This window comes from Tetrao urogallus (genome assembly GCF_951394365.1).
Source record: "Tetrao urogallus genome assembly, chromosome: 1".
Taxonomy (NCBI): Eukaryota; Metazoa; Chordata; class Aves; order Galliformes; family Phasianidae; genus Tetrao; species Tetrao urogallus.
In genome coordinates, this window is record NC_136813.1 from 186,855,910 (window position 1) to 186,872,746 (window position 16,837).

At 44.9% G+C, this 16,837-nt stretch overlaps 1 protein-coding gene across 2 annotated transcripts in view; it reads left to right on the forward strand.

Moving 5' to 3' along the window:
• The window catches only part of FRMD4A (FERM domain containing 4A), a gene marked incomplete at both ends in the record, with an annotated part of 350,711 nt that overhangs the window by 242,648 nt on the left and 91,226 nt on the right, over positions 1-16,837 (forward strand). The gene's annotated exons all lie outside the window — the stretch shown is intronic.

A 16,837-nucleotide genomic window follows, 5' to 3' on the forward strand; every position in this document is an offset into this window, starting at 1 on the left:
GAGGTTGTAGAGAGGTGGGGGTTGGCCTCTTCTCCAAGGGAACAGTGACAGGGCAAGAGGGAATGGCCTCAAGTAGCAGCAGGGCAGGTTCGGGTTGGATATGAGGAAATGTTTCTTCTCAGAAGCAGCGGTGAGGCATTGGCACAGGCTGCCCAGGAGGTGGTGGAGTCACCATCCCTGGAGGTGGTCAGAAAAGGGCAGATGTGGCACTGAGGGCCGTGGTTAGCGGGTGTGATGGGGATGGGCTGATGGTTGGACTGGATGATCTTCGTGGTCGTTTCCAACCTTAATGATTCTACAGTGCTATGAAGATATGTGAAGCACATGTGAGCCAAATGTTTTCAGAAACCAGAGCGGTCACTTTCATGTATTTTCAGTATTCTGTTGAATCATTCAGCAAATGTCTCTGAGATATGGAGACTCACAGTCAGACACGTTGGGTGTGACTCAGAGCTTGTCACAAGAATTTTGCACAGCTCTAGCTCTTGGGCTTTAGAGAACAGTTTTAAAGTGCTTTGCAATCTTTACCCTGAAAAGCACTTTGGAGGCAGATAGCATGAATTATTATTTATTTTCACTGTGTGGACAGTTGATCAGTGGCAGATGTTTCTAATTGCATTAAGCAAGTGGAAATAATGAGAATTAGACAGCAGATTCTCCAGGAATTTACATTTAGAATGAGTTACATTTTGCCATTTAAAAAAAGCAAATTCAATGTCAGATGCACTGATTCTTCAGCAGAAAGGGGAGCTGGTTATTTTTAATTATTATTTGATTGCTTAAAAATGAGCCGTGTTACTGTACTTAAAAATATTTGACTCAGGAGAATGATTTAATGGATGCTCTTATGTCTTTTGCAAACGACATGGGACAATGAAGCTGTTCATCAGCCAGCATTTCCCCCATCCCCCCTCCCCACTTCCATTGACGGGCAGATGAAAAATAGGGGACCCTGTGCTGTCACAGCTCCATCTCACAGCACTGCTGCAAAATTGGGCCGATGCTGGGATGGGCTCAGCTGAATTCCCGCATTGCTGACAAGCTGAATTAAGCAGCACTGATGGGAGATGAGCAGCATGCCCCCATGCAGGCACCACACTACACTCAGCTTGGCAGGAATTTGGGTGGGTTTTGTCCCCAGCTGCTGGGCAAGCAGAGGAGCAGGGCTTGGTGTGGGGAGGAGCAGCATCTGCTACCTCCAACGACACGTGTGTGACTGCCATCTCCACGCCGTGCCAAGAGGAAATGAGCTGTGTTTCAAACTACCGGAGGTTTTCCTTTGGGGACCCTCTTACAGCTTTTTTTTTCCTCTCCTAGATTTCAAGTGCAGCTTCAGACATAGAAATGTGTGAGTCTCCCGTCAGCAGAATGGGATTTATGTGTGGCACAGATTACTGTACGTCTCTGTTAAGTGCAGAATCCAAGCTATAATATTCTTATAACTAACTAGCTGGCTCAGCTTTTTATTTTTTTTTTCCTTTTGCTTAATGAGTGCCTTATCCAAAACTCCTTGAAGTGACAGAGTCCGTCTATCAGCTTCAGTAAGCTGTGGATCAGATTTCAAATCACTGATTCATTATTAATTATGCATTTGGGACTCCCTTTTCAAAGAGTTCATTGTTAAATAAATTCACTTTCAGACATTACAGACTTGGCATTCCTGTGCATTTAATAAAATTCTGGCAAACCAGCCAAGAGCCATAGGCCAGCCTCTCTTCTAGTATTGATGGATGAATCTCTACTGAACAGCAGTGGTTTGCACTGTACGCATATAATACATCTCTTTGCTCTCATATAACCACTTTCCATCTAAAACCAGATCTGCATTTGAAACTTCTGCCTGCCTAGCACTGTGGCTTACATCTGTGGCTTTTTCTTACCAGAAAGAATCTCTTTGTGGATTCATGCACTGCAGGGCAAACTATTTTTGCCAGTTTGTTTCTTTTCTCTTTGAAGAGATACTGGCATCTCCTTCCTAGGACAAACTGCTGCTTCTTTAGAGACTCCAGAGAGAGCAGGCAGGCAGGCAAACGCTTTCCAGACTCCTATGGTGAGCGGAATGGAAAATTTCATTCTAAAAATACTGTGTTTTTCCTGTAGTCCTTAAGAGTCTAGTCTGAGTCCAGTCACTGAGACATTAAGATGACCAAGGAGCAGGTCTGCAAGTTCTGTTTAAGCAAAGGGGCATTGTTTTGGAGGGATATGTAGAAACATCTCCCTACTGAGTTGGGTCAATAGGAGGTGATGTCCAAGGTGAACAACCAGGGCAACTCCCTGAATGTGTTCAAGGCAAGGGTGGGCCCTAGACCTCAATCTCATGCATAATTTAGTGGTTGGCAAACTGGCCCATGGCCAGGGGGTTGGAAATAGGTGATTTTTGAGGTCCTTTCCAACCCAAGCCATTCTATGATTCTAGGATGATCCTATGTTACAAAATGATTCAATGGCACAGGACATTGTCCTTCAGCTGAAGGCACAGCATCCAGTTTCTAAAGCTTTTGCTTAACCTACAACTGTTTGAGTAATTTGGAAAAGAAAATAAATACGGTTCCCAACACTTAAATAATAGAGCTCTGAGTGTTTGTTGCAGGGAGGCATCCATGGTCCATGACTTGGTTCATGACTTTCTTTCAGTGCAAGGGATAAAAACCACCACACGGTTGCAGAAGGGCAATGAAGCAAGAGAGGACTACAGCACTGCAGCATTCAGACCCTCCACTAGTCAAAATTAATTCCCCACTGCAAAATAGTGGGGAATTATGCCCCCATTCAGCTTGCTCAGGTTCTCACAAATCCCATGAAGTCTGATCTTTCAGTGCACCCTCGCATAAGAAGCACAGGTTTTTCCAAGACTGCAAATCTTCAGCATTAGCAATGATGATATTGCACTGGCCATTTCTCCTTGCTGTAGGATGAGGTTTAGTGGGGTCTGGAAGTAGGAAGTCATGAAGAACAGGGAGACTGTCAAGCAGTCAAGGTGACCACTGGCCCATCAGTAGAGGTGCCTTCCATTCCCAGAAGATCATTAAGATCTCCAGCACCATTTTCTGGAAGTCGTGCTCCCAGCAGCATGACAAGGCTCTGATGTCTGGGCTCCCCCAACTTTTCAGACTTGGTCCTGACACTTGGAGCAGGGAACAGCTTCTCTGATTTATCCCATTGGGTTAATCACTCTAGCCTCAGTTTCTTATACCACTCAGCAAGGAATTGTCTGAGTGAGGTGGGGAGAATAGCTTTCTGGATGCTGGCAGGGAGCTGTGACACTTCCTCAGCATCCCTGAAGGGCAGGAGGTTGCTATCTTGTCCATGAGGGAAGCATAGCTTCAACATAGCTGTGGTGGAGGACATCAGTGGCTGGGTCTGCTCACACAGAGATGTGCTACGGCTTGAGGCACTGTGATTCCTCATGCAAGGAGAGAGCATTGGCTGTAGCATAGGGTTTGGGTCAGTGCCACACCAAGTCATCTTCCTATTCCCCACAGTGCTGAGAAAGCTTTTAGATATTTTAAGAGACAAAGAGATGTGCTGTCCTTGGGTGAAAGCTGACTGTTCATTTTGGTTGCATATCTCTCGTCTCACAGCTCCAGCTGACTCAGTCCATGGCTATAGCAACTCCTTGTGCTGTGCCACCAGACTGCTGTTGTCTCATCTGCAGTGTTCCTGACAGTAGAACAGAACACGACCCAAATGTCATTGTGGGGACCTGAAGCCTCTGGGCAGGCACGTCAGATTATTAGGAAAAATTTCTTCTCAGAAGGAGTGGTGAGGCATTGGCACAGGCTGCCCAGGGAGGTGGTGGAGTCATCGTCCCTGGAGGTGTTCAAGAAAAGGGTAGATGTGGCACTGAGGGCCATGGTTAGTGGGCATGGTGGGCATGAGCTGACAGGTGGACTAGATGATCTTATTTGTCCTTTCCAACCTCAATGATTCTATGATATTTCAGTTCTGAATCCAGATCACCACAGTCCCGAAACAGTGGGTAAAGACCACTAGGATCAGTTACAAATTCTGTTCTCAATCTTCATTCTACTGAGGGCGGAAAATAAGGCAGCTAAGAATTTCCTCTACCTGAAATGGAAGCTCATGGGATGTGAAGTGGGCATATCCATTTCTGGCCATTGTCCCTCCCTCCAGGCTTGGAAGCACCCCTGTCATCAGACACAAGAAGGGGTGGAGCTGGTACCAGCATCCCACCTAGATACCTTTCTTTAGCTGATGTTACACAAACATCCTCCCCTTCCCACAGGACATTACCAGTGATGGGATCACTTCTTTCCAGAAACCAGATTGTCTTTGTTTGCTTTCTAACCCTCCCACTCAAAAAAACCTTCCACAATTCTCCAAGCTTCTCCTTCCATGGTTCATTTCATTTATTGGCTAATTCCGCTATCGTCCCAGTACGCGGGCCATCATCTGCATTTGTATGTGTTTACATTTTCCAATTATTTCCTCAGTAGCTCACTAACAGTTTTTGTCCTGCCTGAGTTCTCTTCCAATCACTCCATCTTATTTCTTCTTTATTTCATCTGAGCAGAAAACAGATTTTTTTGTTTGGTTTGGTTTGTTGTTGTTTGTTTTTTTTTTTAACAAAGGAAACTCACTATCTCATCTGCTCTAGAAATGTCATTCATTCTACCCTCCTCCTTTTTCATGGGCCTGGTTCATCACCAGCCCTTTTTTTTTATAAATATCAGTGGAAATGATCCTTTCTTATCCCCCATCAATTCCTATGGTGTGCAAGTATAAGGTTGCGTGCCTTCCTTCTGACCTGCAGAACAGGGAGACTGTCAAGCAGTCAAGGTGACCACGGTTGTCCACGGTCTCCTCCTTTACTTATGGGGGTTACAATGGTGAGCCTGTAGTCAGGAAAAGAAGACCAGTGTCAGAGAAGAAACACATTCCCTGCTTGTTTATCTCCAGATTGTGCCTTCAAGGGCAGTGGCTGGGGCTACCTGGGCTGAAGGCAGCACTGAAATGAGCACCAGGATGTTCATGTGAGTTAGCATTCCCTGTGATAATTCAGCAGGTATCGTGGGAGAAATAACAGCTAAGCATGGACTGAATTAGGTCAATGGGCTGATCTGCACATTTTCTCCAAGGAACTATTCTGTTGTACAAAGCCCAGAATGGATGCGTGAGGATTTCTAAGAGAAGGTGGGCAGTAAGGCCTAACCCCGCAGTTTCTTATAATAGATGTGTGATATCTACTAAAATAAAGGAGAAAAATCCTCCCTGTGGTGTCTCATTTCCAGCAAACACTGCCCACTCTCCTGTCTGGTCTGCACGTGTGAAAGTAATGGTGTTCAGTACCAAATTCCTTAGTAGTGAAATTTGTTAGCTTCAGTAAGTTCCCAATGTGACCTAATAACAATACCAGAATACACAGGTGCACCACTGTACATTTAAAGCTGCATAACAACAGCATTAATTACATCTTTCCTCAAACATTAGAGGGCTGTTTTCATTTTATACATCCACAGAAAAAGTATAATATCCAGAAGCAGAGCCAGGGCTTTCCTGTGCACTACCTTTCTCCATTGCAATTTGATCTTCTCCACTAAGGGCCCCATTTATCTTCTGCTGGCTCAAGCAATGCCAGATGTGTGAATGATGGAGGGGACCAGGCAAAAGGACCCAGTTAGCAACCGGACTATGTCCCAAGAGAAGCTGAATACAGCAACTGTTGCTTCTCAGGGACACACATGGTGGTCTCCACATATAGGGTCTTCATGAATGGACATATCAGGGAAGGAAGCAGGTAGTGCTTAAAATGAGTAGAAGAAGGGATGGGAGGTTCTGTTCTGTTTTAATGACAACATGTTGGCTTCCTCAATTTCACACAAAATAACCATGGTTTCATCGCAAGCCTGGCCCTTGCTTATATCAGTATGTTCTGCTGGCTCAAGAAGTAAAGATTGCCTTGGAAGTCACCAAGAGTGGAGTAGGGTCTCTTCCAGGACACGTGTGTTAGACCCTGCCTCATAATCCAAAATAGTTACAGGGCAAGTCCTATTCCTCACACTGGGGAACTCAGGAACCACGTTCATGCAAGTGAAATTAGAGACCAGACTACCATCAGTGGGGATGTAAGTGGAGCAGCACTGATTTACTGTGCTGTGGGAGCTGGACCTACACAATTCATCATTCTTTTCTTCGCCTTTGAGGTTAGAGCAGTCTGTTTAGCTATCCTATTTCTTGCGGTCTCCAGTCACTCAGTTCCCCATAATGTCTGTGCTTTGCCATCAGGCATTAAGCAATGCAACCAACATCTGGCAAGTGACGTTCAGCTTCTTTCTCCTGACCTTCCCAGGGGAAGAACTGTCTGCTTGATGTGCAGTATTTTCATGGCATGTTTTACATTTGAGTGTTAAGCCAGAAACTTCAGAACATTGTGGTATTTTCTTAATATGGTAACTGTATATAGAGCAGATGATTAAACAGATGTGAGGATCTAGGAAGACCAACATTCAACTCCAAGCTTGTTACGAGAAGGGTATCTCGTATTGCTGTGTTTTTGGGGAATCCAACAGTGGAGCCAATCTCTTGATAGGAAAGAGCTAAGAAGAAGAGCTAAGAAGAATGCTCTTATGCATCCATTAGTTCTTCTGAAATCATTCTCCATCCCCAGATCTCAGCACATCAGGACACAGCTCTTCTTAACTTTAATTAGTGTCTGCACTCACAAATGGCATGTAAGATAAAATGGGAAGGTCAAATTTCATGCTTCAAATCTAGCATTATTATTGATTTTAGTTTTCATTGCCATTGGATTTGCTAAAATCTGAACTGCCTTGTCATGATGCATAATGTAACCTTGTAGGTTTTGCTGCTTTTTTAATAAATGATTTTAACGTGCTTAGAAAATGTGCTACAAAAATATTCACTTCCCTTATTAAATACTTCCAGAAATGAAGAAGTGACTTTGAGTAATGGTGGAAACAAATAGCTCTCCTTATTCAGGAGAGATTTTTAAAAACAAATAGATTATATGAATGCAGTTCAGCTAGTATGTCTTGGGAATTTATTCTTCCTTTTCCACATCAGCAACAGGAGATGAAGAACATTTCCAAGTACCAATTTTCGTAGGCTAGATGAAGGGAGATAGACATTTCTACACTTGATTTGAAACAGTATGAACCAGAGTGCTTCAGAGGTTTACAGTTGAAAAGATAAATGGATTGTGTGAGCTGTCCAATTTCATTACGTGCCCTAACCAAACTCTTTCTTTAATGTTTGATAGAATCATGATCAAATATTTCAAAATAAAAAATTCTGACCTCTATAAAAATTGTTGTTGACCTTGTCAAGGTAGTTTTAATGCTTTAAAAGAATACTAACAACCTCTCAGTGATATAAAACTTCAACAGATGCTACCAAATCATAATAAATATAGAAGGCAGCTGGTTATTCACAGTGACCGAGCCCTTATCAAACCCTGTTGTCGACTGAGTGTGAAATGGATTCCTGCCACTGAAAGTTGACTCTGAAGCTCGCTGCATGCTCAAAGTTTGATTGCCACATGTGATACACTCAGATGGCTCAAAACACAATTGATTTTCTTGCAGCAGCTGACTACTCTTATGCAAAATTATACAGATCTCCAGAAACTTGAAGGCAGGTTCACACGAAAACCCAGAATTCTTTAAGCCGGCCATTTATTATACAGATTATCTGCATAAATTTGTCATGTCAGAAATGCTTTCTTAAACTAGGCCATACAACTTTCAACGCAGCACGCTGCAAAGAATGCTATATCCATGTCTTTTTTCGTTTGCATTTAGATGAGGGTTTGAACCAAAGCCCTGGATGCAAACCCTCTTAACTCCACAGCAAGTGCAATTTGCATCTTGAGCTGCTTCAATTTGTATTAACTTAGCCCCAATCTCCAGTTGGAGCTCTCCAAATAATCTGGTCTCTGCATCCATCAGTGCTGTATGCCATGTGCAAAAGAAGGCGAAAAATCCTCTGCAGAACCAGTTCTGTGATAAAGGCATCAGATATGCTTACCCTCAGTAAACTCCCTGCTTGCTTAAATTGATTACTAATAAAGACACTGGAATCTAAAATTCAGTCAGTGTCTCCGCTTGTACCACTCTTGCAAGTGCAAGTTCCACAGGTTAGATGACTTCATGATGCAAAATGAGATTCTTTTGCCTTTTTGCAAGGGTGATAGAAGGAAGATTTGGCTGGCTAGCTGGCTTTCTTCCTGGTCACTCACAGACATTGGGTTGTAGGCAGTGGTTAGGTGATAGAAAGGATGGGGTATATATACCTTGAAAATCCATCCCAATACATCCCAAGAACTTTGCCTTGTAATCTGTGCAAAACATTGGTATAGAATTGAATACTATATGAGCCAATTCTTCTGATTTAGGAAAATTTGAAATCTAGGCTCACCTTGTGGTAATTGATGGACAATTTGAGAGCATCCTTTCTCTGACTTTCCTCATGGGGAAGAAGAATCAATGATTTTTGTCTCTTCTAGAAGATGAAGCAAGCCAGAATTTGCTCTTTGGCTCATGGGCTTTGCTTGTATCCATCTAGCTAAACTCTTTTCCCCTTTAAAGAGGTAGATGGATCCACACTAGAAACCATTCCTGGCCAAAGTTATCCAGCAAATAGTGCTCAAACATGGTTTCTGTCTTTTACTTGTGTAAAACTGGTGGTCTAAAACAAAAATGAAGTCTTTGTACCTCTGGGTATCATCTTTCTGCTTTGCTGACCTATTGTCCATGGTCTTTTCATTTATACCTGGAAGCTCCACAGCTGTTTCCTGTAGAAAGAAATGCAAAGTTATTCAATAGATCATTAATACTTTTGGCAACGACTTGAAGGGCTACTGAATCTACCCATCATAGCTGGGAATCATTTATCTGCTCTATGGGAACTGAATTTGCATGAAAGCTGATAGTTTAGATTCATGTAAGTGAGTACCTTTTTCTATCAGTCTTTTTGATTTTACACCCAGAAATTTGCTCCAAGTTCCCTGAAAGCTGAAAGAAAATCTCAGTCAAAGTTGGGATGGATTTTCATTTAAAGCCATAGAGATCCCCAGAATGCAACTCCTCACCATGTGGTCCAGAGTAGTGTCCTGCAAATACAGTGTTTGCTAGAGTAAACACATAGCAGGGCAAGTAGCCAGCTAGGTTTGTCCTCAGAATTGTCTTGGAAAGGACAAAACAAATTTGATGTTGTGTTATGTTTTGGGAGAGACCCAAAGAGATAATAGAAGAAGGATCAGTTTCCTCCAAACATCCAAAAACAAACCTAGAAAGTTTAAATAAAGAATAGTAAGAGTTGTATGCAGAAATTGACTCGAGGCAACTTTTTAGCTTGCTTCAGTGATGTTTTCATGGCTGATTAGCTGAGCTGGCACTGACCTTGGCAGTGCTGTAAAAGCAATCTTGACATCAGTCAGCATAAAGAATTCCACACTTTCTTCAACCCACCTCCTCCCTCCCTCCCTCCCCCCCCCCCCCCCCCCCCAAAATAAGACAACTGTTTGCCCATGAAATCTGGGTCTGCTTCTGAGCTTGGCTAGATCTTCTCATTCTGTTCCTGTTCCTGGACAGCATTCAACTGCAAAAGACTCAAAGGGGGGCTACGCTGTTGGTCAGATCCACCATGCAAATCATATTCACTGCTGGTCACATGAAAGCAAGGGGAAGGATTTAAAATTAAAAGAGAGCAGATTTAGATTAGATGTCAGGAAAACTTTTCACTGAGGGCAGTGAGGCACTGGCACAGCTGCCCTGAGAAGCTGTGGATTCCCCGTCCCTGGAAGTGCTCAAGGCCAGATTGGTGGGGACCTGAGCTGGTGGGGGGCAGCCCTGCAGCAGGGAGTTGGAACTCAGTCAGCTTTAAGGTCTCTTCCCACCTCAGCCATTCTATGATTCTATGATATGCGAGGAACACTGTGAGATATCAGACCTGGCTGAGATGCTCCATGAGGGTAAAGTGGACCAAGTCAGCACATATGAACTATCACAGCACAGAGATACAGATTCTTGGGGAACCCAGGGAGAAATGAGCTGCTGGCAGCTGGAACAAGGAGGAGATGGAGCATGAAGAGGACTAAAGGAGGAGAAGGAGAACCACTGAGGCTTTTATCATGCATGAAAGGCAGGTCTGAGCAGGGAGGACAGGCAGATTTCCCATCCCAGCACCAGTGGCAGCTGGCTGCTCTTTTCAGATGCAGTCACCTGAAAATACTGTTAGAGCTGCTGGACCACAAGAGAACAACAAAGAGGAATGGGGTCACTGAGCGTCCATGAAGACTCCAGCTTGAATGGGGCAAGACACAGCTGCCTCTGTGTTGGGCAAGACAGAAAGGAAGAATGCTACAGACCCAAAAGTGTCTTTTTCCTCCCTAGCTGCTTCTTACTGGGGCTTTAATGTGAATTTTGTCATGCAGACTCATGGCCGACTCATGCTCTTTGTTTTCCCTGACTCTAAAAATATTTAAGCAGATTCACATTGCTAGTATGTAGGGGAATTAGAGATCGTCAGCAATGGCTTCCAACTTAAGATATTGAGTGTCAGGTATTAGCAGGACCCAGAAATGCAGAAATCTGTGAATATTTCTAAGGCATCTTGTCAGTAGGGTGTTTCTAATCCTTTTACCGAATGGGCCATTTTAAAACTTGGAGATTTTTTTGTCTTTGTCTCTCTGAGCCTAATAAATCCAAATTCCCACAACTTGCGAATGCTGACTTTCCAAGAAAAATGTCAGTGGTGCTCTGTCACTGCTCTCCAGGCTCCCAGGAAGGCTGCTGGAGGCAAGTTGTCTCATTTTCCCATATAAATGAAGGAAAGAGGTTTTAGAGCCAGCCCCTGGCCCTGGGAATGAGGTGCTGCACGTGCCAGCGCAAGCGACGCTGCCATCGCCACTCCCTGATGCTGATGGGGTTCAGCTGTGTTGTGATCAAAAACAAGGCATTCCCTCCACAGGCATCTTGCATTTCAGTGAATAATTTTTCACATAACTGTAGCTCAGTCTGTTTGATATGATCTGAAGAGAAACCAGAGAATCCCCATCCTTGGAGGCATCCCCATCCCTGGTGGCTTTCAAGGCCGGGTTGGATGGGGCCCTGGGCAACCTGATCTAGTGGGATTCTATGATTCTGTTTTAATTATGTGCACTACATATATCTACACAGTACGGAGGAGAGGCGGACCTATTCCATAAGTGGCGTTTCAAAGCTGAAGGCTTCTAACTCAAACCTTCAGCCTGATTTGTACAATTTTATTACTGTATATTCAGATGGTAAAATAGCTGAAAGGACCGTTATTTAGAATTTACACAACATTACAATGGAACAACTTTGGATTTTTCTTGTCTTCAAAGAGCATAAAATAGGTTAAAAAACTGGATGATGGAGCTGCTGGCAGAGCCGATTTGACAAGAAGAGACATATTGAGTGAGTGACAGCTCAATGGCCCCTGGATGAGAGATTTCAGTGTTTCACGCACACAGAAGCAGGAGGGGAGGGAGGTATGGTCTGTAACCATCGCAGGGTGATGCTCTGCCTCATGCAGGGGGTATAAATGCACCACTGGCTGTTAGCAGATAAGGCTGCTGGACACTGAATAACCAATGCCTCAAGAGACAGAGCAGGAATACAAAGGGTCTATATGGCATCTTTACCCTTATTTCCATGGTGTTAGAGCATTGCTTTGTGGCTGTTTTTAGTAGATGATCTAATCCAGAGGGGGCACCTGGACTTTGCTTCGTTAGCTAATTATTAGGGTTGGCAGACGGGAAGAACTGCGTGTGAGTCACCGTTTTGCACTTTTGTTTCCTTCTGATTGCACTGCCCAAGGCTTGAGACGACTGGCGATGGAGCACGGCACCCTGCTGCATGCAAGCCTCAGAATCATACAGTCGTAGAATCATAGAATCATTAAGGTTGGAAAAGATCACTGAGATCATCTAGTCCAACCATTCATGCAAATCTTCTTTTTCCACCTCACCTCTCCAGATGATGGACTGGCTGCACTGTACCCCCAGCCCAAGGCACCAAATGACTTTTTTTCAAGTGCCCAATCTTTGAATGTTAGCAATATGAGACTTTGTTGGCACCCAAAAAGGCTCTTTTGAACAGACCTTGTCCTGCAGAAACCAAACCTGTTGCCAGATAGCATCTGCTATAGCTGTGCTAATAAATAATGTATGGTAGGGTTCATTGACTAGGCTAGGAGCCACATGGGCACAGTTGGGATGTGCCCCTGGGGGTCAGCTTCCTCTTTCTCCCAAACAATGGGCCTCTCTTGTGACTGCCTCTGGAGTGAGCTTTAAGTTGAGGTGCTGCTGGGCCATGCTCGCAGCTTAATGCCACTGATTCAAGGCAGCCCCAGAGCCTGTGCATGAGCACAGTAAGGTTATTAGCACAAAATATTCCTCGCAGCCCAATTGAAAATCACTGGGAATGTCAGGTTTGTTCCAGCAGCTGTCTCCAGGCTGCCAAGCATTTTAGACAACACTGACACATGCATGCCTTCCTCAACTCCATGGATTTTGAGGATGCCACTGTTAATGCTATGAGGGGCCGTGATGTTTATTGCAGCACTGGAAGTTCTCCTCCCAGGGCTGAGCATGAGCTTTTTTGGTACTACAGATATCCTTTAGCACTGCAGCATCTGGGTCCCATTACGTATCGCACTGCAAAGGAGACAGTGGACAGCAGCAGATTTTTTTTAATCTAATGAAACGAGGCATTACTAAGCATGATCTGGTTACCTGGTTCCCACAGCTCAGTGTGTCTCCATGCCGGATGGATGCGGGCAGCACGTCTGCCCATATGTTGAAACTGAGCATTTCCCAGAAAGCTTCTGCCACGGAGAATTAGGGAAAAGTGATGAAACGGGGGAGGGAACAGATAGGCTTCTTTGACAGTTAATAAAACAATAAAATATACTTTGTGTGTGCCCACGTTTCCAGGGACATACCAGCAGCTGCTAGTACCCTGTCATCTGTTTTTTATTCATGGCACTGCTGGACTGTGGATAGATAATCTCTCTCCATAACTCACTCATTTCTAAATGTAATGGGAAGCTGTCAGGGAAAAACATGCTGCTCTGCCAGAAGTGGGCTGCCTGCCTCTCCACTGGGGAAACACACGGCTTTGGAGCTCCTCAGGCTGCTCAAATCCCAGTAACAGTGCTTTTTAACTGTATTGAATCTTTAATACTAGAATGCTTGTATTTCTGATGTATTTCCCACAATGGCTAGCAGAACAAGCTGCTGAAGCTGTGGGGAAATCCATCAAGTTCTCCTGGACTTTAGGCCTGCTTTAGGATGAGATGAGCCATCCCCAGAAGCTTCTCCTGGGTTATAAGAGGATTCCTATCCCCGGAATTCCTCCTCCTTCCATCCTATGGCTAACACAGACCCATAACACAACATTATTAGCAGTGAGCCCATGTGACACCAGTTAGTATTAGGGTTCATTGATCCTACTTCAGTATATCACCTCACATAGCAGAACCTCACACCTTTTCCTCTCTCCAGCACTGCAGAAGTCTCCAGCTCTCAGACCTCAGCCCACTGCCCCAGGGGTCCAGCAGCCCACATTAGAGGGCTCACACTGATGAGAACTCCTCCAATAACTACAGGGAAGAGTGGTGATACTCTCTTCTTTCTGACATTGAATAAAAATGACCTCACACACCTTTCCTTTCCCCTTCCTTGGGGCTGTCCTTCTTCTCCCCACCTGCCCTTAGTGCTTGCTGTGCTATGCTGTTATCCTGGGAAGTTGCCTTCATGTCTAATTGTGAAGAGACAGCCCTACGAGTTATCGCTCCCAGGTAAGGGCAGTGCATGGAAGAGCAAACCATCCCTTGTGGTTAATTTGTCATTGCTCCTTAAAATACATCCAAGGAGATCAAGACAGAACTTGCACGTTGCACGCACCAGAGTCATCTCAGCACAGTTCTTTTCAGTACATGCTGTGCCTGCAACCCTGACGCATGGGAAGCTCCTTCTTAAGCATCAGGGAAATGCAGGGAGGCAGCCCTGGCAGCATGAGCTGTGATCCCATGAGCTGTGATCCCTTATGCACCTCCTCACACTATCTGCAGTGCTTTTACAGAGCAGTTCTTGGTCTAGCTTCGACATACAGAGCTGCTACTGAGGTTCAGTTCTTTTCTTTCCACCTCCCCACACCACCAATAAAGCTCTCTCTTCTTGGACATTATTAGCCAAAACTTAAGTTATCCTGGAGAGAAGGGAAGGAATGATTTTGCAGCTGTGAGGCTGTAGGAGCAGTGGTTGCAGAGCCCAGGCACGCATGGAAGAGTTCCTTGCTGCCGAGCCTTAAATGCAGACCATTGCACTGCACTTCAGATCAATCTCTCAGGCATAACATTGGGTCATTCTACTAATATAGAGACACCCCTTAATAATAATTTCTTTGATCTCTTAACTTTTGAAGAGGAAAGAGAGAAAACTGGCAGGGATCACTGCTCCCAAGTCAAGTTGGACTCTACAGAAGAGTTGCCCGCTGTAGTTTGTCTGGAATCCCTAAGAGCTCCTCTGTGCTGGGACCACGACTGGGATCCTGATGATTTCTCTATGAAAGAGCACCCTTTCATTGTTCTTCATATGCATTCCTTCAGAGAAGGCCCTAAAAGTGGGAGAGAGCAGCAAGGAAATCCCTGGCCAAATAACATTGCTTGGACAACCTACACCCACCATACTCAGCCCTCACAACTCCAACCACGGGATTTCTGCTGGTGTTCAGGCCAGCTGCTACAGCTTCAATACACTCCCTATACTTCTTTTTCTGAAGCAGGTTAGATGGAGAATGCCAGGAAAGCCTGGGTAAAAGGATCGCTGCAAGGAGCAGCGATGCCCTGGTAGGACTCTTTGCCATGGTTCAGCTCTACAGCACAGAACACAGAAGTTCAGCTTCTGGTTTGAAAGTCACCCATTATTCCTAATTTATGTGTGTAAGATTCACAAGCTGGCCTGCAACTTTCCCAATGTATAGAATGAAGAAGGCCCTGCACCCGCTTCCAATTGATTTCCCTGCTCTCTGAGACCAGACCCCATCTTCCTCAATGTGTCTGTGATGGCAGTTTTATTAATGCAAAATGAATATCCCCCTGGAAAATGAAGTCTAGAAATTAATAATGAATTAAAACAACTTGCCACAGGCATCGCTAATGAGCTCTTTGTCTGTGCAGCTGACATGAAAGGAGGTCATCACTCAGCTGATCCCATTGTGAACAGCAAGCAGATTAACCGCTAACTTTGAGACAGTAGCTGTCTGCAGCTCGCCTTGTGTCTGCTTGGGTTTTCCTGCCTTTATCCTTGCTGTGAGGGGCTGTCTTGAGGTGTCTTTGCTAGCTGGAGAAGATACCTTCCTCCACCCTCCCTCCAAAGACTTGGGTTGTGTTGAAGGGATGTGGGACTCATCCCACTAGAAAGGACAATAACCTTGCAGAGCTTAAGAAGAGAATGGAAAGTAATCTTGGAGGGGTCTATCTGGGCTTAACTTCCCCACTGTAAGCCTCTTCAGGAGCGCTGGCCCAGTAAATAACCTGGCACCATTCAGTGCTGGCTCTGCATCTATTGTTCTTCTGCCTTATCTTGCAAGGCAAAGGGTTATCCTCCTTTATCTGGCACTGCAGACTTGGGATGCATCTTCACAGCAAAGGCAATGGAGATTGCATGCTTGCCCAGCCTGGGAACAGGGTTGTTTTGGGAAAAGAAGGACGTGATTAAGTGGGCATGATGGTGATGAACTGATGGTTGAGCTAGATGATCTTAGTGATCTTTTCCAACCTTAATGATTCTATTTTTTAATTTTAAGATTTTAAGAGCAGCCGGGCAGGGCACTCATGCAGTGCTAACCATCTCTCCATAGCTTTTTTAGCAGCTAGCTCTCGCCCAGCAGAGATGAAGAGATGAATGCTCATGGCATTTATCCAACAGGAGGGTGGCTGAAGGCTGGGGCTTCCAGCTCCTGCTCCCAACTCAATGCCTAGGGGCTGGATGCTGTGGTGAGGAAGGCAAGGTAGCCTGGACAGCCGCATAGCTGCTGCTCCATGATGTGGCTGGACATCAGGAGAGGATTTTACTGTTCGTTCAACATCTCCTTTGTCAGTGCTAGCAGGGTGAAGCCAAGAGACCCATCGCTTTTCCATATCCATGAGCAGCTTGTTTCACATCAGCCATTCATTGCTCTTTTCTGCACTCCTGTGAAATACAAAAGCCCAATCCATCCCTCTCCAACCTCTTATTCCAAGCTTGGGAAAATGCTTCTGTGTTTTAGGCATGCTTTTTCTCACTTTTCCCCACCCTTGCCCTCTCAGGTGAGCTGACTGGTGGCTCAGTGTCCTGCTTGGTATCATAACTACACACTTATCAAAGACTTGTGAAAGCAGAGACCCAAGGAGACAAGGGACGTGACCACAGCTCCATGCCTGGTCTGCTTCATTCAGGAGTTACAAGAGCCTGTGAAAGGCAATGCAGCATGTAATGAGGACATAGCAGAAACTCCCAAGTCCTACCTAGGAAGCCTGATTTGGGAATTACAGTGAAGCTTGTTGAATCCTACCTAAGGCTGTTCATTATACACAGCATCTTAGATATTATTTGAGGGCTGCTTTAAGCCTGTGCTGCATTTAGGCACAGCTACTGCTGTGTCAGATACCAGAACAGTGCTGGGTTTACAGACGTTTTTGGAGAGAGGTTGAGAGTCCTGCAAGGATTTGGTCTACAAATCAGGGATCTCTGACTCCAGCTGTGCCAGTGCTGCTATGACCATTAGAGCTGTGGGACCCAGGACTTGTACATGACTGTAGGATATAGACAGCATCTTGTCTGGATCAT